Consider the following 27,622-nt stretch of genomic DNA (forward strand, 5'->3'; position numbering starts at 1 on the left):
GTGCTTGTTTCATTGTGCCTGGTGAAGAAAACAGTGAGCAAGTGCATAACACTGTTTAGGGTAAAGACACAGAGAAGATAAATACCTACTTTGGGAGGAGGGGAAGGGAGGAGGGAAAGAGGTCATTTGAAGGGTATAGAAAATATATTCTTAAGAACAAACTTTTATCAAGACCTAAAAGCCTCCTTAGTTCCATGGAGACACTCCTTTCACCCAACTCCATTTCCAACACCTTCTTTCCAGGGTTGAACCCTTCTTGGCTGGCTATCCAGATCCTTGAAGATATTTCTAATTATCCATAAACCATGGAGCAAAACTAAATATAAAATTAAAAGTGTGTGCATATATAGGGGTGGTAGAGAGAGAGAGAGAGAGAGAGAGAGAGAGAGAGAGAGAGAGAGAGAAAAGCATGAGAAGCATGGTATTCTGAAAAGCTAGCTTTGGAGGCAGAGGGTCTAGGATCAAGTTTACACTACCTGTGTGACCATAGGCAAATACTAAGGTCTCCACTCCCTGGTCTCCATTTTCCCTTCTGTCAGACTAAGTACCTGGATTGGATGACCTCGAAGATCCCTTCTGGCTCTAAGGCTATGAAAATAATGGTTAGACATGGAGAAGACTTTCTGTACTTGCTTTCTGAAGCAGGGGTTCAGGCCAGAGATGTCATGAGTATCCTGGAAGTTTTCTTTACAACCTTCCTTTTCAGTGTCCCCTTCTAAGCTACAAGAATTTTTTTTAAACATGCGAGAAGCTCAGCCCCATCATGCTTTCCCCCTCCTCCTTCACCCCTCCTTAGATTGGAGGGGATTGGTTACTATTTGTAAGATGTAGGGGAGTCAGCCGAGGTGACAACACATATACAGAGATCCTAAGGATGGAAGGGATAATTTTTTCTTTTCAGCTGCATCAAAGGGAAAAGAAGGGAAGGGGGGAGAGGGAGCGAGGAAGGGAGAGTGGGTGGAGAAGAGAGGGAGGGGGGAGGGAGAGAGAGAGAGAGAGAGAGTGAGGTGGGGGGAGAGAGAGAGGAGGAGGAAAGCCAGAGAAAAGAGAGACAGGAGAGGAGAGAAAGGGGAGAGACATGGGGGACAGGAGAGGAGAGAGAGAAGAAAGATGGATGAGGCAGATGAGAGAAGGGAGAGAAAGACAGAGAAGAAGGGGAGACAGACTAGAAGAGAGAGGTGTGAGAGAAAAAAGAGAGATGAAGGAGAGGAAAGTAGAGAGAGAAGATAGAAGGGGGGAGGAAGAGAGAGAGAGGAAAGCCAGAGAAAAGAGAGACAGGAGAGAAAGGGGAGAGGCATGGGGGGCAGGAGGGGAGAGAGAAGAAAGATAGCAAAACAGAGAAGAAAGACAGATGAGACAGACCAGAGAAGAAGGGGAGACAGACTAGAAGAGAGAGGTGTGAGAGAAAAAAGAGAGGAGAGGAAAAGAGAGAGAGAATATAGAAGGGAGAGACAGAGGGAAGAAGAAGGAGGAGGAGGAGAAGAAGAGGAGGAGGAGGAGGAGGAGGAAGAGGAGGAGGAGGAGGAGAAAAGCGAGAGACGCGAGAAGAGAAAGAGAGACATGGGGGACAGGAGAGGAGAGAGAGAAGAGGAGAGGGAGAGAAGGGAAGAGAGGGGGAGAGAAGAGAGAGGGGGGAGGGGGAAGTGGGGGAAGGGAGAGAGAGACACGACAGGAGAGAAATATGAGAGAATGAGAAAGAGGAAGAGAAGGAAGAGACTGAGAGATGGGGACAGAGGGACTGACTTACCAGGAGCAAACCAACGAATGACTTGCCCCAAGGCCAAGGTCGGGAGTGGGGAGGAGGGAAGCTGGGGAAGGAGGGAAGCTGGGGAAGGCAGGAAGTTACAGCCCGGGGCACCCGCAGGGATCCCCTGGGGCGGGCGGGGCTCCCCAACCACCTCCCCCACCCCAGCCCAGTCATCGCGGCCGCGGCTGCGGAGGGGCGGGCGCTCCCTCCGTCGTGACCGCGCTCCTCCTCAGTCCACTTTGGTCCCTGAACTTAGTTTGTGCTCTGTGCCCGGAAGCCTGCCCCTGCGGGCGCCAGCTCTCCGCCGCCGGGGCCGCCCGGTTCGTGCCCCTAGGACCAGGACCGGGACCGGGGCCGCGCCGTCCAGGCCCCCCCCCACCCCCAGCTCGGAGGCGGGAGGGCGATGCCCATCCCCGCACTCGGTCGGCCGCCCAGCAGTGCGGGCAGCGCTCTCCAGGCCGGCCCTCGGGACAGCTGAGCAGCGGCGCCGCGAGCCCACGGGGTCCTCAGCCGATCGACGGCGGTCCCTTCCTCCTCCTCCTCTTCCTCCGCTCCTCCTTCCCTAGCCGCTTCCTCCTCCTCCTCGCCTGCTCCTCCTGGGCTGGGGCTGCTCCCAGGCTCGCGCTCTTGCTTCTGCTCCTCCTCCTGCTGGGAGCCGCCGCCGCTTCCTCCTCCCTCGCCTCCTCCTCCCGCTCGGGCTCCCCGCCTCCTCCTCCTCCACCGCCGCCTCCTCCTCCTCCTCCTCCTCCTCCTCCGCCGCCGCCGCCCGGCCGGGCCCAGGCCGCTCCAGAGCAGAGCCGCTCCCGCCCAGCCCGGGGCTCCCGGCGGCTAGCCATGAGCGGAAGCGCGGCCGCCGCCGCTCCTGCCCCGGCCGCCGCCGCCGCAGCCGCTCCCTTCCCGCCGCCGCCGCCCGGGGCCAGCCTCCCGGAGCACGGCCGGCGCCACCGCCACCGCCACCCAAGGCAGCCGCATCGCCCCGAGGCCGGAGGAGGGGGCGCCGGGGGCCACGCCGCCTCCGGCCCTACCGGCCCCGGGCACCAGAGGGCGGCCCCCGGCGGCGCCGGCAGCAGAACCCACGGAGCAGGTAGGGGGGCTGGGGAAACGAGGCGGGGCCGGCGCCGGGGAGCCGCCGGGGGGCGGGGCGGGGCGGGACCCCAAAACCCCCCCACTCCAGGCTCGCTGGGGCAAGTGGGGTGTGGGAGGGAGCGAGGAAGACCCGCGAGCTCACTTGCCCAGATGTTCAGTTAGACTGACTGACACTTTCCCCCGGGGCTGGGGCGGGGGAGGGGGTAGCAAAGGGCAGATGTTGGGGCATCTTGGCAGGGGGAGGGAAGAAAGAAGCTGGATCTAGGGAAAAGGAAACTGGAGCGGGCGGGGGGGGGGCGGGAGTGGGAAGTGGAAAAGAAAAAAAAAACGGAATGAGAAGTGTAGGGAATGCAGGGGAGAAGGAGCCTCCGCGTTTGCAGGGCTTTTAGAAAGAGTTTTAGGGTGAGGGAACAGGGCTGCGAATGATTGTGAAACTTTTCGGCCGGGGGCTCTGGCAGTGCCCGGGAGCCGTGGGACCACCGGCGTGCCTCACCTGCTTCGCGCTTTCCAGCCCTTCCTCCTCCCTGCCTGGCTAACCCCCCTCCTACCCTTACTCTCCAACCCCACCCCACCCGCTGCAAAAATCTTCCACTTAATTAATGCGAGACCTTCCTCGCTTTTGATGAGACCGCAGTGAGTTTGTCACTATATTTAAAAAAAATTCCATCAAATGACTTTATCCCTAAATGAAAGTGAACACGTGCTTTCCCGCACAGTTTCCATAAGAAACCCTGCGGGCTACCACTTAAGACCACACCTTGAGAACCGCTGGACTAGGGGGCGGTCCTGGGGAAGAATGAAGGGGTCCGAAGAATAAGGAGTCAGTCCTACGGTGCAGGAATGAAGGAAGTTCGGTAGATTGGACACTGGTGTGTTAGGAAGGGGGAGAGGTAATGGGAGCGGTGACCCGGAGGGCGAAAAGGAACTTTCTTTTGGATCTTGGTGTGGTTGTTTGTGTTTTTACTGGGGGTACAGCTTGAAGGGGAGAGACTAGAGGAATCTGTTTTTACTGGGGGTGCAACTTGAAGGGGAGAGACTTGGAGGAATCCTTTTTCTTGAGTAGGTGGAAGTGAAGGAAAACTGATTTGAAAAAAAGTAGGGAAGAAAGGAAAAGAAGTCTTGGCTTACTTTAGAGGGGAAGAGAGAATGGGACAGAGGAGAGGGTTAGGGTGTCTCATCTAGAGGAGAAGGGATTGAAAGTTAACTGAGTAATAGATTTTTATCATCTTGAAAGTGTGGTAGATAGTGTGTTGGAGACTTAGCAGTTCTTTACTATTTTGTTATTTCATGAAGTTCCCTTTGATTTCCTTTGATGAACAGTGCTTTAAAAAAAGTTCTCTTCCTTCTCATACGAGGTTCAATCTTTGTCAGTGCTGAAGATGAAAGAATAATTAGCAAATTCATTAGAACCCTGTCGTGCAAGGTTTATTTAAGATAGCTGCTCTAACTACAAAGTACACTCATACAATTCATGTTATGTTTGAATTTGAGTTTTATGTAGGCAGTCAAAATTTAGGATCCCAAGCTAATTATTTTTCATATTGCAATAGCCTGATTCATAAATTTGCTAATTGTCCTCCAACTAGACCGTTTTGTCTTTAATCCTAACATGTCTATGAGGAGTGTAGAATTAACAAATGGTAATTAACATTCAGTAATGGCGTATATGAAATAATTTATCCATGATGTGTAGTCCTGAAATTTCATTAGAAAAGGGACTATGCCTGATGTTCACTTTGGAGAGGAAGCTTTGTACAATGTACTTCTTTAAAAATATTTGTCCCGTATTAGGTGTTGATTAGATTCTCATGGTAGGTCTCACTTTTGAACTATGACAAGTACTTCTGAGACTTTAAGAAGGTTGGCTAAGTCAGTCATTTAATTTTGGACCTATATCATGTGTTTTTGAGGCTAAAGGTCAATCAGTCATTCCACCAGTATTTATTATAAGTGCCTGCTGTGTGCCAGGCACTACACTAAGTATGGGGAATACAAAAAACAAAAAGGCAAAACAAAACAGTCTGCTAGAGTTACTGTTCTGGGAAAATTCTCCTTTATGAGAAGCTTATATTAGATCAAAACCATACACTTGACCTTATCACTGTGTTCAATTGAGCTGAGATTATGCTTAAAAGCTGAAAGTTCATTCATAGGTATGTATCCGAATGTATGCCTACATACACACATATAAATATACCTGTATATATAAATAACTAATTAGAGAGCTCTGAGATATATTAAAGAAAGAATCTATAGAAATAGTAGGGTATCTGGGGGGAAAAAGAGAGAGGAGTAACTTTTTCATATTCTTGAATTTCAGTTTTGAGTCCAAAGTAAAAAAAAAACTTATTCATGTAATTTTCCCTTTAGTGAGTTGTCTCAACTAAAAGTTGTCTTTACTGCAGTTGTCTGCAGTAATAGCCCTGAATCCCTCTGAGGTTAGAATGGTGGTGTTCTAGATAACATATTCTGGAAATATTTGCCTATTTTGTCAAGGGTTGTTATTTGTTTTTATCTTTGGGAGGGGAAGGAGGGGGAGATGGTAACGAAATTTCTGCCCTCACAGGATTTTTTAGAAACAATAGCAGTGTGTCTTGACAGCAGTTGGCATAGAAGGGCATGATTTTACTGGCTCTAGGTGTAGTGGTGTGATTGAAGTGGTGTTTTCTTACTTTTCTCTTTTATTATTTTCTAAAATATGTTTGAGAAAAGGAAATGGAAGGGTTATTCTTAGGTGCTCTTACTGATATTTGACTGAATTTTACTTTTCACCTTTCTAAGGGGATGAACATAAAAATTAAACTATTCTAATAGTGTCTGATGATAAAACTAGGAAAATAAATCATCTAAATATTTTATAGCAGATTTGGACACAATTACATTTAAGTGGTTATCTCAATCTTTAATATTCTGATTATTTAGAAATTAGTTATGCTGATTGATAATGAACTGTAAGGAGTAGGTAAATTATGCTGTAGGGACTGCTTTGGTTTTTGAAGACCTGACTAATCTAATAATGTAAAGAATTAACATTTAAGTGTTTACTACAGACTCCTCAGCTTTTGCAGGAGGTTTTCATCTCTTGGCATGATCTTCTCAATCTACTGATGAAAAGGCAATAGGATGAAGTGGAAAGAGCACAGACCTGAGGGTCAGGAAAATTGAGTTCCGCTCTTTAGTCTGCAGCTGCCTAGCGGCTACTTTACTTGTGTGGGTGTCATTTTTCTCATCTGTAAAATTGAGAAACTGGATGTCTAGTAATTCTTTTAGCTCTGAAATTCTGAAGATTATGGCCTGGAAGGTACCTCTCAGCTCCCGATGACCAGGCTATGGAAGAGATTTGTACCTGAAACTGAGGTGACAACTGTTGCTCCCTCTTTCTCGGCTACTCTTACTAGTGATCTGGCCCTGAGGACACCAGAACTGACCCGGACATTCTCCATAGCAAGGCTGATTTCAGAAAGATATCAAAATTTCTGGAACACAGACTATCTCATAGAGGTGGTTAGGTTGGAGATGGCCTAGAAGTATTTAGTTGGAAGGGTGGAGTTAACAACTAAATGCAGATAATTTTTAAAAATTATCAATTGAAAGTTGGCAATTAAAATGATGGGGACATTTTTGGATAATTAAGATAAATTTTGAGGTTTTATATTTAAAACTTTAGAAACTTAAAAATATAATCTTTTAAGGGAGTATTTTGAACTGGCAAGGTACTGAGCTGTTATTTCGTTAAATTGTAAACTCTACAGGACCATACCCAGAAGGTATTTATGAACTTGTATGAATCATAGAATTTCAGAGTTAGCAGTGACCTCAGAAGTTACCTACTTTAACTACTGACTGAAGCATGTATCATTTTTATGGCATCCTCTACAAGTGGTCATCTGGTCTCTGCTTAAAGATATTCAGTGAGGAGGAACTCATTACTTAATAAGGCAACCCATTCCACTTTTCTTATTCACTAAGCTCATTGAAACAGGTGTTGTATTAGAAAGACCTTGAACTGAAATCTTCTTCCTTTACCTTTTACCAACTAACTGGTCTTAGTTCTGCCCTTTTGGACTGAGCAGAATATGTCTAGTTCTACTTCCAAATGACAGTACTTCAAATATTTTAGTACGTGATTATATTCTATCCCATCCCCCTGCTCCCCATCATGCTTTTCATTTCTTAAAAACAATATTTTGTTGATGTCTGTCTTAATAATATCATCGTTTCTCCTAGGGTCCCACTTTGAGAACCGTTCCATATTACAGATAGTTTTTTTTTTAAAGACAGACAAAAGAACAGGAGTAAAAATCAGCATAACTGATCAATACTTCAAAAAAGTTTGAAAATATGTTCAGTGTACAAAACTCGTATACCTTCTACTTCTGCAAATTGTTGGGGCCTCATCACTTCTTTTGAGCCATTCTTTGTTCTTTAGAATTTTGAAGGATTCATTGTTGGGGTGTGTGTGTGTGTGTGTCTTTCCATTTACATTTTTGAAGTTGTGTGTATTATTTTCTTGGCTTTGCTTGTTTCATTCTGCATCACTTACGTGTAGATCTTTCCATCCTTCTCTGTATTCATCACATCTCATTTCTTACAGCACAGTAATGTTCCAGTGTATTCATGTACCACAGTTTGTTTAGCCATTCCCCAATTGATGGGCATCTGCTTTGTTTCTAATTCTTTGCTATAGGGAAAAAATCCAACATGCTTTTCTTCAGGTGAATCATTTCTCATTTAACACTGTGTTTCTCCGTGCTGGTTACCCTTCTCTGGACACACTCAAGCTTATCAATATTCTTGTTTATATGTGTCTAGGCCAGACCACATCTGGAATATTACATTCAGACAGGGACAGAATATGGTTTGACTATCACTAACCTTCTCCTGGACCCTATAATTTTACCATAGCAATTCAAGATCAAATTAGCTTTGTTGTATTAACTCATTCAGCTATGCTAAAGCTGGCAAGTCTAACCATGTGCCCCACGCTTGGCACTTGTAAGATTTATTTTTTGAACCTAAGTGCTGGGATTTGACTATTAAATATCTTGTTTGCTTCTGGCTTACGCATATCTTTTTTAGGGTTAGGAGTAGAGTCAGAACTGTGCATTTAGGGTTAGAGTTGGATCTTTTTCATATCATTTTTAACAAATTAGTTATCCCTCTAGGCTTTTTGTCTTCTCCAGATTGGACAAATATATTCTTTTTATCTTTATTTTGCCTTTGACACTAGCTATGTGAACTTGAGCCTCTTGGCTATAAAATGGTGTCACAAATACCCCTAGGGGTAGTAGGAGACTCACATGGGATGATGTTTGTAAAAGCACTTTGGAAATTGTAACACACTATATAAGTGTCAGTTATTGCTACTATCACTTTTATTTTTCCAAATCATTGATAGAAATGTTGGTCTTCATGCAGGATGCTGAATTTCTTGTTTCTTGGAATTTTCATTGGCATTTTCCCATCCCTGGAATTGTTTCCTTCCTCATTTCTATCTCTTGCCTCCCCTATTTCCTTCAAGTCCCAGTTAAAATCCCACCTACACATAAGAAACCTTTTCCGATTCCTCTTAGTGCTAGTAAATTCCACCTCCCTGATCGTCCTTCTGTATCTTATTTGTACATAGTTGTTTGTGGGTTGTCTCCCCCATTAGACTGAGTTTTTCTAGAGCAGGGATGATTTTTTGCCTTTCTTCACACCTCCAGAACTTAGCACAGTGCCTGGCACATAGTAGGTGCTTAATAAATGCTTTTAACTTGACTTGTAAGCCATATCTTTTTAAAATTATTATTCATTCTTCTTGTTTGGGCTGTACATAGGCAGCTTATTCAGAAATAATTTCCACATCAGTAACATCTTTGACTAAGACTTTTGAGACACCCTGTATTTCATTCCTTATGGTTTTTTTTGGTGTTCACCATTCCTGCCTCTCTATGTTAAAAGATGAGGTAAAGTGGGCATGTTCTTCATAATCAGCTGTGTACTTTTTGTCTTGGAGCCACATCAGGTTCATCGAATTTGCCTTTTTAAAAAATTATAACTGGAGCACTTCCTGCTATTGCTCACAAATCTTCAGAAACAATAGTTTACCAATCGTATTTGTAGGTTCATTCAGTGCCCTGCAATGTAATGTGAGGTTTTAGTTGCCGTTTGAACTTTCCTACTATATCCTTTTCAATGCAGAGATTGATCTCTCAGTTCTCCTTTCCCATTAGAATGTGTTATCATTAACCCATTCCTTCTATGCTACGGGCTTATCCTATCCTTAGTCTTCAGTCTGCGTGCTGCCAACTGTGGCAGCGTGGCACGGGACCCAGGCCCGAATTCTAGAACAGATTGTTAAATTGACTAGTTTGTGAGACTGCTTGAAAAAGGTTCATTATATATGTTTGTGATGGTAGAATGATTCATTGAATTTTCTTCCAGAGAAAGCTCATCATCTCTTAGGCATAGTTCCTACGCATTTGATGTTGAGTAAATATTGGTTTTCTTTCTTTTAGCTGATAACTGTATTTTCCTAGTTTTTTTTTTTAAATAAGATATATTATCCATTCAAAATGAGATGTTATTTATATTATGTTTATTATGTTAGTTGCCTTTTATTTTTAACTTTTAATGGAGGTTTTTTTTTTTTGAAAGCCTCCAGCACACTTAATTAATTTCCAAAAAGCATTTATGAAAGACTTTGGTAGGAATCCTAGAATGAAAAAGGGTGGAGTGGTTTGTCAGTGGAGGCAACAGCCTTACTGAAGTAGTCATGGATTTGTCAAAAGAAGAATTTTATTTTTTGTCTTTCTCTTTTTGGTTAGTGTATTAGGAGGGCAGAGTTTATAATCTCAAAGAGGATCATAAACATGTCTGAAACGTTCGGAACCGCCGGATAGAAGAAACTCTCAAAGTAGAAGGCAGAAGAATCAAAACATTTATTTAGGCTCCACAGTAACCAACCCATGAACCAGCAACCCCATTTTGATATATTGATCAAAAGCTTCCAGGCCCAATAAGTACGCCTTGAAAGAGTAACCAGGATGCTACAGAGAAGCATGATTGCGTAAAGCAAAATCATGTTTCCCCCTCTATGGTAATAAGATTACCCACTGGCCTGAAGTCTTTGTTCAGCTTTCTCCCGTAGGTCAGCTCTGCTACTGGCAGCTCCTGCTTCAGCTGTGGCTGTGGCTGTAACTGTAGCTGTAACTGTCGCTCTAACTGTCGCTGTAACTGTCGCTGTAACTGTCTCTGGCTCCAACCGGAAAAGGAAAAGAGGATCTTCAAGCTGTCCTCTCCCCTCTTATAGAGTTTTTGACATCATCAAGCACCGCCTGAACGACCAGGGCCGATTGGTTCTTGACTTGGCCCCTCCCCCTAGCGTAGCCGTTAACACCTCCCCTCAGCCAGCCCCATGACTCATCACACAGGAAGTTGTCTGCTTCCTGGAATGCTCTTTGGGCTTCCTGCCCCGGAAGAGCAAGCCACAGTGTCCAGAGGCTCAATGAGGTAAGCTGAGTCATTCAAAGAAAACAAAGGCCATTCTGGCTACAGTTAGTAACTTTAAAATGCCACGGTCTTGTGGTATTTAAGAATAAAAAGCTCTTATCTAAAATGATATCAAAACCTTGTTGGCACTGGAACCAAGAGGTCAAGTAAGTAAAGTTTTGTTTTTTTTTTCAAACTCACAGGATCATGTGGAAGAGTATATGTTGTATCACCGCTCACTGCCTGGTGGAATGCTTGCACTTTGTTGGGAGATTTCCTTTTTTTCTTCTTTGTAGCTCTAGTGCTTACACATAGTTGGCACTTAATGAATGTTGAACTTTGTTTAAAACAAAACGCTAATTACAGGGCAACTGTGCTCCTAAAGCATTATGGATGGTGACCCCAAAAGATCAAAATTATTAGATTAGGATATATAATATTCATAATGTTAATTACAAAATATATGCTAATTGTTATATCAGTAATATAAATTGTTAATAATAGTGATGTAGCAGCAACATTTGTATAGTGTGCCAGGCACTGTGCTAAGTGCTTTACAATTATCTCCTTTGATCCTCACAACAACCCTGGGAGGTAGGTGTAATAATAATAATATTAATAATTATAATAATAATAATAGCTAACATTTATATGGAGTTTAATATGTGCCAGGCACTGTGCCAAGTGCTTTACAAATATTATGTCATTTGATCCTCACAGCAATCCTGGGATGTAGGTGCTGTCATCATCCAACTTTACAGGTGAAGAAACTGAGACAGAGGGTATATGTCTTGCCCAGGGTCACAAGCTAGTATTTATAATTGCATAAAATGAGTTTTATTATTTTAGTTAATATTATTATTAACAATACTAGTACATTTATATAATGCTTTGCAGTAATAAAGTATTTATTTTCTCAAAAATAAAGTATTTTCTCGTAAGCTTTCTCATTTTGTTCTCAAAACACCTCTTTAAGGTAGGTAGTAAAAGTTTTATTTAACCCTGTTTTACAGGTGGAGAAGCTGAGACTCAGAGAGATTAAAGTATTTGGCAGATTAGAGCCTTGGTCTTCTAATTCCAGATCCAGTGATCCAGTAACTCTTTGAATATTATAAATGAGGCAGTTCGAGAAATATATATCATATATAAAGAATATTCTTTAGTTCTGACTTTAATTCCTTGTGCCCAGCATGATTTTTGTCTTGGCATCAAAAAGTCATTTGATTTATTCACAGGGATAGCAATGTGGTGTCATGAGCTAATTTGGTTCAATATTTTTTTATTTTTGGAGAAACAAACTGACAGTCATTTCAGAAGTGACATTTCATTTGAGTTTTGAAAAAGACAAAGAGAATCCATTTTATCTGTTTGTAAATAGAAATGAATCTAACAATTTATCTTTTTACTTTCTGTTTTTACGAATATGCCAACGGACCATAACTTTGATAACTTAATTGTTGGGGAAGTCAAGAAAACTGAGTTCAGATCCACCCACTTACTAGATGTGTGATTCTGGGCAAGTTACTTAAGTTACTTAACTTCTGTCTGCCCCAGCTTCTTAAGATGTAAAATGAGAATAATAATAATAGCACCAACCTCCTAGAGTTGTTGTGAGGATCAGATAAGACCATGTTATTGTAAAAAAGTGCTTAACAAAATGCCTGGCACACAGTAGGTGCTATATAAACGCTCATTCCCTTCCTCCCCTTCCTCTTAACTGGAAAACTTGATTTTCTTTTTGTATTTTTGAATGACTTTCTTCATTAGCATCATGCCATTCTTTTTTTTTAATACAGATATCTTTTCTAGGTACTAAACTCTTTTCATTATTCTTTTGCTTTCTCATTAGAAGGTGCTTGATTCTGCTATCCTGGAATGGTTCTTGGGTGGTTGGGCCTATAGTGAGGGGAGGAGAAGGGAAGAGGAGCTCTTCACAATTGTGTTTACTCTTTTCGAATGCTAGTAGCCAGTGGGGGGCTCCATTGTCTGTCTGTCTGTCTGTCTGTCTGTCTCCGTCTCCCGTCTCCGTCTCCCTCTCACTCGCTCTCTCGCTCTCTGGCTCTCGCTCTCGCTCTCTCTCTCTCTGCCAAAATTTAGACTGTGTATTACAAAAGCCCACCAAGGAATAATGACCACCAGTCTAGCTAATTAGTAGATCATGACTTGATATTTCTAGAAACATTGGATTTTATATTTAAGGGTGTAGAGGGCCAGCTCTGAGAAAGTCCATTCTGGGATAAGATACAGGCCAAAGGCCTGTTCTTCCTCTTGGGCTGATAACTTGGCACATAGGCTCTCCATCACCTACCTCAGCATGCACCTGCTGCTCAGGTTGAAGGCTCTTCAAGCCTCCTTGGTACACACGTGCTCTCTCCAAAACCCCCATGGCACACACGTGCTAAACACCACCTGTGGGCTATTGACACAATATCATTTAGGGCAAAAGGGGAACAAAAGCAGGAGGAAATCATGCATTATGCAAATTTGTTGATTCTGCTTGCCTAAAAGGTATATAAAAGCCTTGTCCCTCAGTTAAATAAACGGAGCTGTTCCTTACTCTTCCACCTGGCCTGTGTTGTGTGTTTTTCTTTTCACTCTCTGTGACATTCCGCCGTTTTGGCACCACAGCCGCTGGTGGCATAAGGGTCATCAAAAACACTTAGAAAAAGAGTGTTTAAACTCTGGTTACATTTCATTGAGAGCAGAACAGTAAATGTGAGTGAAGTTTATGACTTTCTCAGGCTGACAGAATGATGGAATATCACACAGCTGGATAGGACTTTAGGAATAATTTCATCTCAGCACTTTATCGCTAAGGGAAACTGAGGCCTTCAGAGTTTAAGTTCAAGGTCTCAAAATTGTGAAATGGTGGATCTAGTAGTAATGGGTAAATGTTGCAAAGAGATACATTTAATGGCTTTGTGTAAGAAGGATCTCCCTAACAGTTAGAGTGATTCCAGGGCGGGTTAGGTTGTATCTGAAGGGAATAATTCCCTTTCACTGGAGGCCTCGAAGCAAAAATTAGACGATCACTTATATATGTTATTGAGGGAATTCTGGTTGTCCTTTTCGGTTCTCAAATTCTGTTCTGATAACAGCAACAGCAGTAGTGATAAGAGCTAGCATTTATACAGCGCCTTAGGTTTTACAGAGTATTTTACAAATAATATCTCATTTGACCCTTGCAACAACCTTTGGAGGTTGGAGTTACTACTGTTATCCCCATTTTACAAATTAGGAAACTGAGGCAAACAGTGACTTCCCCAGGGTCACGCAAGTAGCGAAGCATCTAAGGCCAAATTTGAAATTGGGTTTTCCTGACTCCAGATCCAGCATTCTATCTGCCGTGCCACCTTGCTGCCTCATCGGGTTCTTTGTCTTGCGCTTTTCAAAATTATATCATCAAAAATGTTTGTTTGTCTCCATTAGATAGAATGTAAGCTCCTTGAGATCTGGTTCTGTCTGTCTTTTCGGTTTATATCCCCAGTACTTAGCATGGTGCTTGGCATATCGTTAAGTGCTTAAATTCTTTTCATTCATTCAAAAGTGGTATTTCTAATGAAACATTGTATGCATCAAGTTTTTGTGTGTGTCTGTGTAAGATGCTTGTGTCCAGTGGGCTGTCTCAATGTGTCTCAAGGGAGGCATTGATAGATGTTTCAGGGATCTTGCCCATCTCTCCAACCTGAGTTCAAATCTAGCATTGGACATTAACTGTGTGACTCTGGGCAAGTCACTTAACCCCTGTTTGCCTCAGTTTCTTCAACTGTAAAATTAGGACACTGTAATAACATCTACCTTCCAGGTTGTTGATATCAAATGAGATGTTTGTAAAGCACTTAGCACAGTGCTTGGCACCTAGCAGACACTTAATAAATGCTTATTTTCTTCCTTGCTTTCCTTCTCCAGTGGAGGCTCAGATTCATGCTTTGAAGGGGGCTGGGGGAGTAGGAGAAGGACCATGAGACACTGTTCTTTTCTCTAGTCTCTGAGAGGAATACTGGATTAAAATGATATCTACAGTCTTGCCCACCCACCCCCATTTTTTTTTACCCTTTTAAGGGTCATTATTTTAGGTTCAAAACAAAAACCTGGTGCTGCCTTTTAAAGGGAGGAAGAAAAGTTATCCAAAATTTACACCAGCAGGTGTATCTCCTTCCTCTCAAACACTTTACACAAAAGACCATGCCATCTGATAGCAAGCAAACCCATTTATCTAAGCAGGAAACCGGGGACATGTCCCCTACAAGTCTATAGTGTCTGAAGTCTTTCTCTCTCCATGTGTCTGAAAGAGACTCTGACACCATTTATGTCTCTTCAAATATTTTTCACTAACTCTGCCCCTCATGCAGATCCACAGATCTGTAGCCTTTGTCAGTATTCTCTCTAGCTGTCCATAGTCTGCCTCATTGAAAACACCCCAGGCTTGAAAACCTGAGTTACGCTCAAGTAGGTGTATTTAGCCTGCTCCTTTAACAAAAAGAAACCTTTTTAATTTCAAATTTTACCTACCATTATTTTTTAATATAACTTTTACTTTTTTAATTAACAAGCATTACATTTCTCACACGCCTACCTCCATTGTCGCCATTATTTTTAAATAGTTATTTTATCCGCTGTCATATACCTTTCCTTGCCAAATTTCTAAGAATTCCATAAATAAAATCATTTGACATTGTCAGTAACTTTACCAAATACAAAGGGGAAAAATCCTACTTTAAAAACACCTTTGTTACTGGGTAAAATGGGAAGAATTTTTGTTGAAGCAAGAGATGAATTACATCAAACACAGAAAAGTCAGACGTAAAATGTTCTTCTATATACGCTGTAACTTAAAATGTAAGCAAAAGTTAAATGAATAATTATTTGCTTTACAAAAAACTCATTTCACACATTTATTCCCACCCAATAGGATTTGCTGACCCACTCATTTGGCCTTGTGTTTTCAAATACATTTGATTTAAATTTTTATCAATATCTTTTGTTTCTATGTACTCTTCATTTCCAAATATATCTGTTCCCTCCGCTCCCAGGGAGCCTGCCCTTGTAGCACTAGCAAAAAAAAAAAAAAAGAAATAAGAAAAAAACAACAGTTCAGCAGAACTAATCAGTGTATCAATTGAGTCTGACAGTATATGCAGTGTTCCATACTCATTCTCCCACACCTGCAAGAAAAGAAAGGAAGGAACATTTTCTGACATTTTTCAGGGACAAACTTGGCCGTATAACTTAATTTTTAAGTCTGATTTATAGCCACTTTCCAGACACACCTGTTTTATACAGATGTTCTAGTACTCTGGAAAAACTCCAGATTCAAAAGGAAGAAAAAAGCCTTTTCTGAAGGGCTTTAAGATAAATTATGTACTTGTCCTTTTTCCAGAAATTAAAAAATGGATAACTTAAAATAATTCCACTGATTATTAAAGCTCATAATTTTAATATCATTTAATGACATTGAATGATGACTGTTGCTTCCCAACTTTATAGAGATTTTGACAAAAGGTCTAAATCTATGTTCTTATCAGCTAAAAGATTGGGATATAAAAATATATGTAAGTATATATATAAAAATATAAAGAGGTGTTCACATATTGGGTTACAGGGTTGTTGTGAGGCTCTATACAAATACTATTATTATAACTAATTATTACAATATTATTACTAATATATTTTTAGCTTTAATGGAAGAACTATGTTAATAAATACTACATACACATGTTAATGCTTATGGAGCAATTAAATAAAATTAATGTTATCTTGTCCACCCTGTTCCTCAAAGCTACCATGTAGCTATCTAAATCTCTCCAGAACAATCACTATCACCATCACCGCTGCTTTAATGTTCTTTTTTTAAAAAAAAATTCTAAAGTATCACCATCTTCCTTACATTGTAGCTTCTTTATCTAGGATCAGGAAAGAGACTGATACACTAACAACTGACTTAGAAACCAGAAGAAAAAAAAGACAACTTTATTGAGAGTCAACAAAAAAATTATGAGGAAAAACCTGTAAACCTGTAAAAACTGTGTACTTGGGTTGGGTAGTAAGCTTCATATGGCGCTAAATTCTACAAACCTTAGAAAAATTTGCTAATAAAAGAAGTGGTTCAGTCAGTTTTCAATTGTGTGCAACTCTTCATGACCCCATTTGGGGATTTCTTGGCAGAGACACTGGAATGGTTTACCATTTCCTTCTCCAACTCATTTTGCATATAAGAAAACTGAGACAAATGGGGTTAAATGACTTGCTCAGGGTCACACAGCTGGGAAGTGGCAGAGACCAGATTTGAACTCAAGAAATGAGGCCCCAGCATTCTATCCTCTTTGCCACCTAGCTTCCCCATAAGTGAAGATGGCTGCTACAGGTTAAGCCATCATTAGTATTAGAACAGTGAGTACAGAGGTACATCTCTTAATTTGATGGAGGTTAATAAATGTTATCTAGGTGATAGATTAACTTGTCTGGAACTCAACATGGTGGCAGATATAAATGTTACCTAGAGGTTGACCAGAAGGTACTATTTACCCACCAAAGATAGTTTGACATCATGTGGTTATCAGTACTATTACTCTACTGAGAAATAGCTGCTTTCCCTTGTTTTTTAATTCCTGAATTTTGGTAGTGTTTTTCTGTTTAAAACCTTCCATTCGGGTGTACTGTGAAACAGGGTTTCTTTGGGGTAGATATGTTTTAAACCACATAGATGTAAATTAGCCTTTCAGTTACTACTCAGGTGTGTGTGTGTGTGTGTGTGTGTGTGTGTGTATGTGTGTGTAAACCTAATATAGATCAAATACTTTTTTGAATATCTGTGTACTTAGGACTTTTGGGGGGCACTATACAAAAAACTAAAGTATTTTATACTATTTGAGACTAGATCCATTTGGAGAGAATTCTAGATAGAAAAATGTCTTTTTTCCTATTTTATTATTTAATATTTTTAGTTTTCAACATTGATTTCCACAAGATTTTGAGTTACAAATGTTCTCCCCATTTCTACCCTCCCCCACTCCAAGATGGCATATATTCTGATTGCCTTGTTCCCCAATCAGCCCTCCCTTCTGTCACTGCTCCCCATCCCCTTTTCCCTTACTTTCTTGTAGGCCAAGATAGATTTCTGCTCCCCATTGCCTGTATATCTTATTTCCCAGTTGCATACAAAAACAACTGGTTGTTTTTTTGAGTATCTGCTTTTAGAACTTTGAGTTCCAAATTTTCTCCCTTCTTCCCTTCCCACCCACCCTCCCTAAGAAGGCAAGCAATTCAACATAGGCCACACTTGTATCATTATGCAAAACACTTCCACAATAATCATATTGTGAAAGACTAACTATACTTCCCTCCGTTCTATCTTGTCCCCCTTTATTCGGTTTTTTCCCTTGACCCTGTCCCTTTTTAAAAGTTTTTGCTTTTGATTACCTCCTCCCCTAATCTGCCCTCCTTTCTATCATCCCCCCTTTCTTATCCCCTTCTCCCTACTTTCCTGTGGGGTAAGATACCCAATTGAGTGTGTATGTTATTCCCTCCTCAAGTCAGATATGATGAGAGCAAGATTCATTCACTCCCTTTCACCTGCTCCCTCTTCCCTTCCAACAGAACTGCTTTTTCTTGCCACTTTTATGTGAGATAATTTACCCCATTCTATCTTTCCCTTTCTCCCTCTCTCAATATATTCCTCTCCCACCCCTTAATTTTATTTTATTTTTTAGATATCATCCCTTCATATTCAACTCACCTTGTATCCTCTGACTATATATATGTATATTCTCTTCAACTACCCTAATACTGAGAAAGGTCTCATGAATTACACACATCATCTTTCCATGTAGGAATGTAAACAAAACAGTTCAACTTTAGCAAGTCCCTTATAATTTCTCTTTCCTGTTTACCTTTTCGTGCTTCTCTTGATTCTTGTATTTGAAAGTCAGATTTTCTATTCATCTCTGGTCTTTTCATCAAGAAAGCTTAAAAGTCCTCTATTTTATTGAAAATCCATATTTTGCCTTGGAGCATGATACTGAGTTTTGCTGGGTAGGTGATTCTTGGTTTTGCTCCTAGCTCCTTTGACCTCCAGAATATCATATTCCAAGCCCTTCAATCCCTTAATGTGGAAGCTGCTAGATCTCATGTTATCCTGATTGTGTTTCCACAATACTCAAGTTGTTTCTTTCTGACTGCTTGCAGTATTTTCTCCTTGACCTGGAAACTCTGAAATTTGGTGACAGTATTCCTACTTTTCTTCTTGGAATCTTTTTCAAGAGGCGATCGATGGATTCTTTCAATTTCTATTTTACCCTCTGGCTCTAGAATATCAGGGTAGTTTTCCTTGATAATTTCTTGAAAGATGATATCTAGGCTCTTTTTTTGATCATGGCTTTCAGGTAGTCCAGTAATTTAAATTATCTCTCCTGGATGTATTCTCCAGGTCAGTGGTTTTTCCAATGAGAATATTTCACGTCATCTTACATTTTTTTATTCCTTTGGTTCTATTTTACAATTTTTTTATTTTTCATAAAATCAGTAGCTTGCACTTGCTCCAATCTAATTTTTAAGGTAGTATTTTCTTCAGTGGTCTTTTGGACCTCCTTTTCCATTTGGCTGATTCTGCCTTTCAAGGCATTCTTCTCCTCATTGGCTTTTTGGAACTCTTTTGCCGTTTGGGTTAGTCTATTTTTTAAGGTGTTATTTTTTGGGGGATCTCCTTTAGCAAGTCATTGGCTTGTTTTTCATGGTTTCCTGCATCACTCTCATTTCTCTTCCCAATTTTTCCTCTACTTCTCTAACTTGCTTTTCCAAATCCTTTTTGAGCTCTTCCATGGCCTGAGGCCAATTCATATTTTTCTTGTAGGCTTTTGATGTAGGCTCTTTGACTTTGTTGACAACTTCTGGCTGTGTGTTTTGATTTTCTTTTGATCTTTTGTCACCAAAAAAAGATTCAATGATCTGTGTCCTTTTTCGCTGCCTGTTCATGTTCCCAGCCTGCTACTTGACCCTTGAGCTTTTTGTCGGGGTATGACTGCTTGTAGAGTACAGTGTGCTTTGTCCTAAGCTTTAGGGTCCAAGCGCTCCTGTTTTCAGAGCTGCTTCTACTCCACAGTCACAGCAAGCTCTGCCATACCAGCACTCCTCCTCCCCCAAGAACTGCCAGTCAGGACCGTGACCCAGATCCAAGCAGGGCAAAACAAGAGAACACTGCCTCTGTGCCAGGAAAGCACTCCCTGCACTCCCTCTCTGATGCACTGCTTGATTCCTCCCACCAGATGGGCCTGGGGCTGGAAGCAACCACAGCTGGAGCTCTGGAAGCAGCCACAGGAGCTTCTTGTTGCTGCTGCTGCTGCTGCTGTAGCCCCAGCTTTACCTCCACCGCCCCTGGGGCTGGGGCCAGACCTGCACTTCTGTCTCCCTGATCCAGCAGTTTTCCCACTATCCTGCTACCTTGTCTTTGTGTTTGTGGGTTGTGAAGTCTGGTAACTGCTACAGCTCGGTGATTGATGGCCCTATGGTCTGCTCTGCCTGATCTCCTCAGTGCCTGGTTTGTCTCGGTGTGGCCCATGCTGGGCTGTGCTCCATTCCCAGCAACGTACAATAGACCCTTCCCAGTGACCATCCAGGCTGTCCTGCGCTGAGCCCTGCTTTCCTCTGCTATTTCGTGGGTTCTGTAGCTCTAGAATTTGTTCAGAGCCATTTTTATAGGTGTTTGGAGAGATTTGGGGTAGAGCTTAAGCGAGTCCCTGCTTTCCAGCTGCTGTCTTGGCTCTACCCCAGAAAAATGTCCTGCTGAGAGTATTTGAGCCAGGTTGATGTGCCCAGGGTGTCCAGGCTGCATTTACTAAGTATCAAGAAGGTAACTGTAGGAATGAATTTATTGCCTTCATCACTCTATGTTACTGCTAGAAGGAGCATAGTATGAGGAAAAGCTTCCGTAACAGTCATATGTGGACTCAGTGGAATGTTGCTGGGGAGAGAGAAAAATTGTTCTGCCTCAGGATTTGTGTATTAAAGCAAGTTAAAGGAATTGATAGACAGGAATTCATATGTGTGTGTGTTACAACCTTTTGGCACTATCTTCTTTAAGCCTCTTCTGTAAGCTTATGTTGTTTTAACAGCCTATTTTTCTCTGTTTTGGCTGCATTGTCTGTAATATCTTTCTGTTTCCTTTTGTTACCATTAATTTATTAGTATTTATTTTATTCATAGGTACCCTGTGTTAGCAAGGTTATCTGTGTCACTGTGGGTATTAGGCAGATCATGGGAGCTGAATGGGCATAAGGAGATGAGTCATGATTGCTCCACAGAGAGGTATGAAATAAAGACAAGAAGCTGAGGTTAGGGGTCTACCCCCATGTGGATAAGAGGTAAACCCTTGAGAAGTACTAATGGACAGCTAGGTGGCACAGTAGATTGAGTGCCAGAAAGACTCGTCTCCCTGATTTCAAATGTGGCCTCAGACACTTGATAGCTTTGTGACAAGTCACTTAGCCCTATCTGCCTCAGTGCCTCATCTGTAAAATTAGCTAAGAAAACCCCAAATGGGGTCATGAAGAGTCAGACGTGACTGAAACGACTGAACCACAACAAGCAAAGTTGATGGAATGAAGTCAACTAGCCTTGCCTGTATGTTAGCCCTCTGCCTGCCACTTGACTCATTATCTCTTTAAAAAAAAATGTTGTCATCAAAAAAAAAATAAAAAAAAATAAAAAAAATGTTGTCATCATGAGCTCTAAAGTAATCCATTGATATGCTATAATTTTTTCCTCATTCATACTATTGCAATGTCTCATTAATTAGCTAGTGCCTCCCACCCCAATACTTTAAATATTGCTTATTTGATGAATGATAAATATTATTTATTTAATGAATTGAAGAAATCTCCTTTCCCTGTAGTAACTATGCTTATTTTTATGTGGTCTAATAAATATTAAAATTGTTGAATATAGTTTGCACAGTGTAAGGGAAGGGATTCCAACCCCACCTCAACATAGAAGGCCCAGAAACTTCAAACGGATCAATGAATAGTTAAAACGATGAATAGTTTAAAGTAGAATTTTATTACAACCCCATTAGGATTTCCTCAAATCCCACATTAGTATTAATGTCTAAAGAAATTTCCTAACAATTAGAGTTCTGTGCAAGTAGCACTGGTGCCGCCAGAGACAATTGATTCCCTCTTTTTTGAAGGTTTTTAAGCAGAGACTCTGGCTGACCACTTGTGTATTTTATAGTTTAGTGTATGGGTTCAACTTCATGGCTACTGAGGCTCCCTCCAACTCAAATTTTCTGATTCTGTAATCCTGATTACTGAGTATATATAAAATGAGGTTTCTCCAATCTTCAAAAAAAAGTTCACATCAGATGGCCCCAGTTTTCTTAGAATGTAAGTAGCTGGGTCATTTAAGTATGGGGAATGGGATACAGTTGGTGACCAATAGAGAAGTTTGGACCAGTAATTTTCTAAAATGAGACAAGGATATGATGAAGAGTAGGCTTGTCAAAGAGAAACAAGGACTGAGTTCAGGTTATGTTCCATGATTTTGTGCTGGGTAAAATTAACTTTTTAATATCATGACTTTGTTCAGCAATGCTTAGTAGTCTAGGAGCAAAAATGAAGAATTCAGGTGAGGAGGGTTACCCAGGGATGAGGATCCATAAATAAGGACCTGGAGAAAGTTGAGGAAGCAAAAGATTTTAGATAATAGTGAAATATTAAAGTGCTAGCTGCTGGATTGTGGAAGCAAGCCAAAGCAGAGTGGGGAAGCTGGATTGAGAGGCTAGGATCAAGGACCCTCCCTTGGCTGTGGTGAAGAGTAGATTAAATGTGTGAGACAGTGAGAGAGGGAGAAGGAGGAAGGGGAGGAAATGGTACAATTCCAAGAGATGTTGAGGTCTAAGTTGTGACCGTGTCAGCGGTGGCCAATGTGGAGATTGTTGGAGTTGAGCAGGTCAAGGAATATGTGGTCAGGTTTTTAGAGGGATTGTTTGAAAGGAATAGTGAAGTTCATGAGGATAATAACAGGGAATGGAGTAGAGAGGAAGACCATAATTCAGGTACTAGGGTGATCAGCAAAGTTATGAAAATATCATTCTAGAATATGTATACCCTAACCAAGAATTTACTGGTACAACCTTAAAGAGAATACAACATAGCTGTATTCCTGAAACTGATCTTTCTATAGCTTCTGTGATTTCATTTCCTATCTATAGATCCATTATTTTCAGTTCAGACCAAGCAAATCTGAACCATGTTTAAAATTCTCTTTAGTAAAGCTCAGCTGCCTAAAACTTTTGTCCTCACTGGCATGCATGCTAAGGCTTAGTGACCCTGATCCCTTGAACCAGCCTCGGTTTCCCACCAGTCTTCCTCAGACTGATGGGTTTTTTTCAGACCTTGAGCTCATATTGGACAATTCATCAAGTCCCAGTTTTCAGCCTCCCTAGTTTCCACTTACCTATAAGATCCTGAATAAGACATTCTGTGAACCTGCATCTGAGTTTTATATAAAAGAATCTTGGGTAGCCTTTTTGTTTTGTTCCATTTGTTTCAATTGTGTCCAACTCTTTGTGACCCCATTTGGAGTTTTCTTGGCAAGGATACCAGAGTGGTTTGCCATTTCCATCCCCAGCTCATTTTACAGATGAGGAAAGTAAGGTAGAAAGGGTTAAGTGACTTGCCCAGGATCACACAACTTGTAAGTGTCCTCAGCCAGATATGAACTCAGGAAAATGAGTTTTCCTCATTCCAGGCCTCACTCTGTACCACTTAGCTGCCTATGCTATAAACAGTTAATGGTAAATAGGTGGACTATAGCCCTTAGTTTATCTTGATGGTCTATCCCTCAAACACCAAGAAGGAGTAAGATTTCTCAGAATGTCTTTTTTTTTTTAAAATAAGTTTTTATTGATGTTTTCTGTTTTTTACATCATCATAGTTTTATGCAGTATCCTTCTCCCTCCACCTCCCAGAGGGCCATCCATTAAAACAAATAGTATTTTTTAAAGACCCCCCCCCAAAAAAAGGAAAAAAAAATAGCTGTTCAATACATTGAAAAAAATCTGAAAATATGTGCAGTGTGTTAACACCTGTGGATTTGTATCCCTCTAGGAAAGGTTGGGGTAGAGGTGTCCCCTCATAGCTCTTCATTCAAGTCATATTTGATCTTTATAATTTTGTTATATTCACTTTTTATTTTTTGACATGTGGTTCTTTCCATTTATATTGTTGTTAGTCATCCACAAATTCATCAGGGCCTCAGTGCGAACTATAGTAATTTCCTTGCTCATCAAATGAATTTGTTTTAAAAGTCTAAAAATATGAAGATGTCGGGGGGAGGGGGGAAGAGGAGTAGGAAGAAGTGGAAAAAGGTCAGGAAAATTAGTTTTCACTTTCTCCTTCCCACCCCTAAAAGAAAATAATAAAATGGAAAATTCGGGGAATGATTTTCTTTTAGCATGATGAAGTGAATGTTTAATATAAAGAGCTCATATATTGCCAGTTGGCCTTTATTTCTCAAAAAAAAAAGATGTCTAAAGGACATGCAGTGGGAATATTTTAAAATTAAACTCTGTGCAATATAAAATATCATGTGAAAAATGCTTTACTTAATAAGTCAAAGAAGGAGGAGGAAATGGAGGGGAAAAAACATTGATCAAAACAGCTGAGGAAACAAAGACAGATTGGAGAAGACCCCATGCAACAAAAATTGAATTAAATGAATTTGGGGTTTTTTTTTCTATTCTCTCCATTCTTCCTAGCTCCCTTTTAAAAATAGTATTTTATTTTTTCCAATTATGTGTAAAGACAATTTTTTAACATTAATTTAAAAATTTTTTTGAGTTTCAGATTTTTCTTTATCCCTCCTTCCCCTTCCCCCTCCGTAAAACAGCAAGTAATTTAATATAGGTTATATATGTGCAATCATGTAAAACATTTCCATATTAGTCATATTGTGAAAGAAGATACAAACCAAAAGGAAAACAATAAAGTGAAAACAGTATATTTCAATATGCATTCATTCTCCATCAATTCTTTCTCTGGGTATGGATAGCATTTTCCATCACGAGTCCTTTGGAATTGTCTTGGATCATTGTATTGCTGAGAAGAGCCAAGTCATTTAGAGTTGATTATCACACATTGTTGCTGTTACTTTGAACAGTGTTCTCTTGGTTCTGTTCATTCCATTTGCATCAGTCCATGTAAGTCTTTCCAGGTTTTTCTGAAATCATCCTGCTTGTCATTTCTTATAGCATATTATTCCATTACATTCATATACCACAACTTGTTCAGCCGTTCCCCAGTTGAAGGGCATCAATTTCCCTTTTTTTGCTGCCACACAAAGAGCTGCTATAAACATTTTTGTACATGTGGGTCTTTTTCTATTTTTTATGATCTCTTTGGGATACAGACCTAGAAGTGGTATTGCTGGGTCAGAGGGTATACACAGTTTTATAGCCTTTGGGTGTAGCTGCAAATCGCTCTCCAGAATGGTTGGGTCAGTTCAAAACTCCACGGAGAATCCTAGCTCCCTCTCTAAAGCTGAGTGCTTACTAATTTAAAAAAATGTGTTTTATCTTTGTCTCGTTAGATAAATTGTATTATTTTTCTGTTCTTAAATGTATAAGTATGTGTATGTGTATATGCATACATACACATATATAAACACATATCTATACATATCCATACATCTGTGTTCAGAATTCTCAAGCACCAGCAACCCATCAGCCTCACCGTCTGTCTAGGAGCAGGAATTACCAGCAAGCGCCATTGTGCCCAGTCACGTCCTCAGTTTTAAAATCTTTTTCATTTATCTCTGTTTCTCTGCCAGAACCATATGATTATTATTTTTTTGATTCAGAATTTGGTGCTTTTAAGATGTGAGCAGGCTATGACAAGAATTTCTTCGCATTATTAGCTTTTCTGAATACAACTCGTGCTACAACTGATACTAGGTGTCCCAAAAGTCTTAGTGCAGTTGGAGCACCCTATATTAGCTGTAGCAGGAATTTGTCTTCAGGAAAGCTTGGCCTCTTTCTGTATCCCCAAGAGTTAGCAGAGTTAGCCTGGCACACAGTGGGCATACTTACTAAATGTTTATTAATTGATTGGTTTATTCCAATGATAGATCTGCTTGAGGCTAGATTTTTTTTTAAGCTTTAATACATTACCATTGCACTAAAACTTTTGGGACACCCCGTTTAATTACAAAGAAAGGGTCTATCGTTATTTTCAGACTCTGAAATGATGGTCTGGATGGTGTTTGATTTTGGTTATGGTTTGCAGCAAATCTGTTTCTATAACCGTCATTGCCCCTCTCCTGGTAATGGAGACCTCTGTTTCTATGCCATTTTCAGGGCTCCAGCTCCAGCTCCCCCCATTCCTTTTTACCACAAACAGTTCAGCAGTACTCATTAGAAAAGCCTACCTAAAAGGCTCCAGCTGTTCTCTGAAACACAGTTTGGTTCAGGAACTTTGGAGAAAGAAAGGTTGTGTGACATCCTTCTCTTCCTTTTTCCAAGTTTGGAGTACAAGTTGTTCACTTGTTTATTACTAGAGGGGTGTGCGTGTGTGTGTGTGTGTGTGTGTGTGTGTTCTTTCAGGATACCCACCTGTTGTTAATGTGATTTACAGCAATGTACTTACATTAAATCAAAGGACCATTTTAACAGAACATTTAGATGTTTCTTGCAACAATACTCCGTACTGCCTCACCCTCCCAGTTCATAGTTGGCTACATCTCATGATCAGGATTCTAGGGTCTTTTTGTAATGCTGTTGGCTTGAGATATCATTCCAGCTCTCCATTGTTATTCACCTAGTTCCATTTAACCAATTAGCATCAATTAGCTTTAAATAAAATAATAATAAAGGATAATAGGCAACGTTTATATAGTGCTTACTATGTATCAGCCACTGTGCTAAGAGCTTTACTATTTTATTATCTCATTTGATCCACACAATAACCCTGGAAGGTAAGTGCTATTATTATCCCCATTTCACAGTCGAGGTAATTGAGGCAAGAAGTGTCTGAGGTCAGAATTGAACTTAGGTTTTCCTGAGTCCAGGTCTGGTACTCTATCTACTAGGGGCCTTAAGCTGCCCATTAAAGAAATATTTTATTTTGAAGATACAGAAAGAATAAAGACTAGAAATACAAATATTCTCCCTTATGATAGGGGTGGGGGGGCAGCATGCAACGTCTACTCCCTCTACCACCCTAGTCCCTGAGGAGAGTGATGTGGTGTAGCTGGTGGTGAATGAGGTTGTACCTCTGTTGTTAAGCAGGTCTCTCAGTTCTTCACTCCTAAGTGTCTGGTTTCCAACAAATCCCAGCATGGACTCCAGGCCCAAGACTTCTAGTGGTTTTCTTTCCTGACCTTTCAGCACTCACAAAGTCATAGACAGAGCTAATATTCCACCTAATGGGACAGAATGGACATAACAGAGACAGAAGCAGGGCTATGCACTTTCACATTCGTGCCGGAGACCCACAACGGCTCAACCTCCTTGCCTAGTGACAGGCGAGAATGAGAATGCCCTTGCTTTGGCTGTTGAATGCCTTTTGAACCCACTTCTGGCTTTGCAGCCAAGCCGTGTTTAATCTCTTTATCACGTTGGCACACCAGAACCAGTTATAGAATGGCTCTGAATTGAGAAGTTGGCCCTTCTATTATATATCATCATGTCTTTCTGGAAGCTTGTTCCCCAGCCTTTTCCACGTGGGGATTTTATGTCAATTCCCTGTTACATTCAAATTATACATTTAGAACTGGAAAAGACCTTAGAGATGATTTATTGCGTGACTGCTACTATGTCAGTTATTTTCTTTTTTTGGCAGGGCAATCAGGGTTAAGTGACTTGCCCAAGGTCACACAGCTAGTACATGTGTCAAGTGTCTGAGGCTGGATTTGAACTCAGGTCCTCCTGACTCCAGGGCCGGTGCTGTACTCACTGCGCCACCTAGCTGCCCCAGTTAGTTATTTTCTAAAATACTCTTAGGTTTTTCTCTAACATACTTTATTTCAGCAGTTCTCAAAAGTTTTGGTTTCAAGACCTCTTTACACTCATAAAAAATTATTGAGGAACCCAAAGCACTTTTGTTTATGTGGCTTATATCTTTTGATATTTACCATATTAGAACTAAAGCTGATAAAGCTTTAAAATATTTGTTTATTTAATAATAATGCTAAACCCACTATATGTTAATATAAATAACATTTTAAAGAAAAATAACTACTTTTCAAAACAAATATTCGGTGAGATTACTTTAATGTCTGACAACAGAAGACAGCTAGATTCTCATGTCTGCTTTTTCATTCAGTTTA

The 27,622-nt window shown here is 40.7% G+C and overlaps 1 protein-coding gene across 3 annotated transcripts in view; it reads left to right on the forward strand.

Annotated features, from left to right (window-relative positions):
* The first annotated feature begins 2,760 nt into the window (after window positions 1-2,760).
* Window positions 2,761-27,622, forward strand: part of RNF38 (ring finger protein 38) — a 223,746-nt gene continuing 198,884 nt past the window's right edge. For all 3 annotated transcript variants that reach the window (XM_036741571.1, XM_036741573.1, XM_036741574.1), the window contains exon 1: window positions 2,761-2,831. The gene's annotated coding sequence lies outside the window, so the exon portion shown is untranslated. The remainder of the gene's footprint in view (window positions 2,832-27,622) is intronic.

The sequence above is a fragment of the Trichosurus vulpecula genome, chromosome 1, assembly GCF_011100635.1.
Source record: "Trichosurus vulpecula isolate mTriVul1 chromosome 1, mTriVul1.pri, whole genome shotgun sequence".
NCBI classification, from domain to species: Eukaryota; Metazoa; Chordata; class Mammalia; order Diprotodontia; family Phalangeridae; genus Trichosurus; species Trichosurus vulpecula.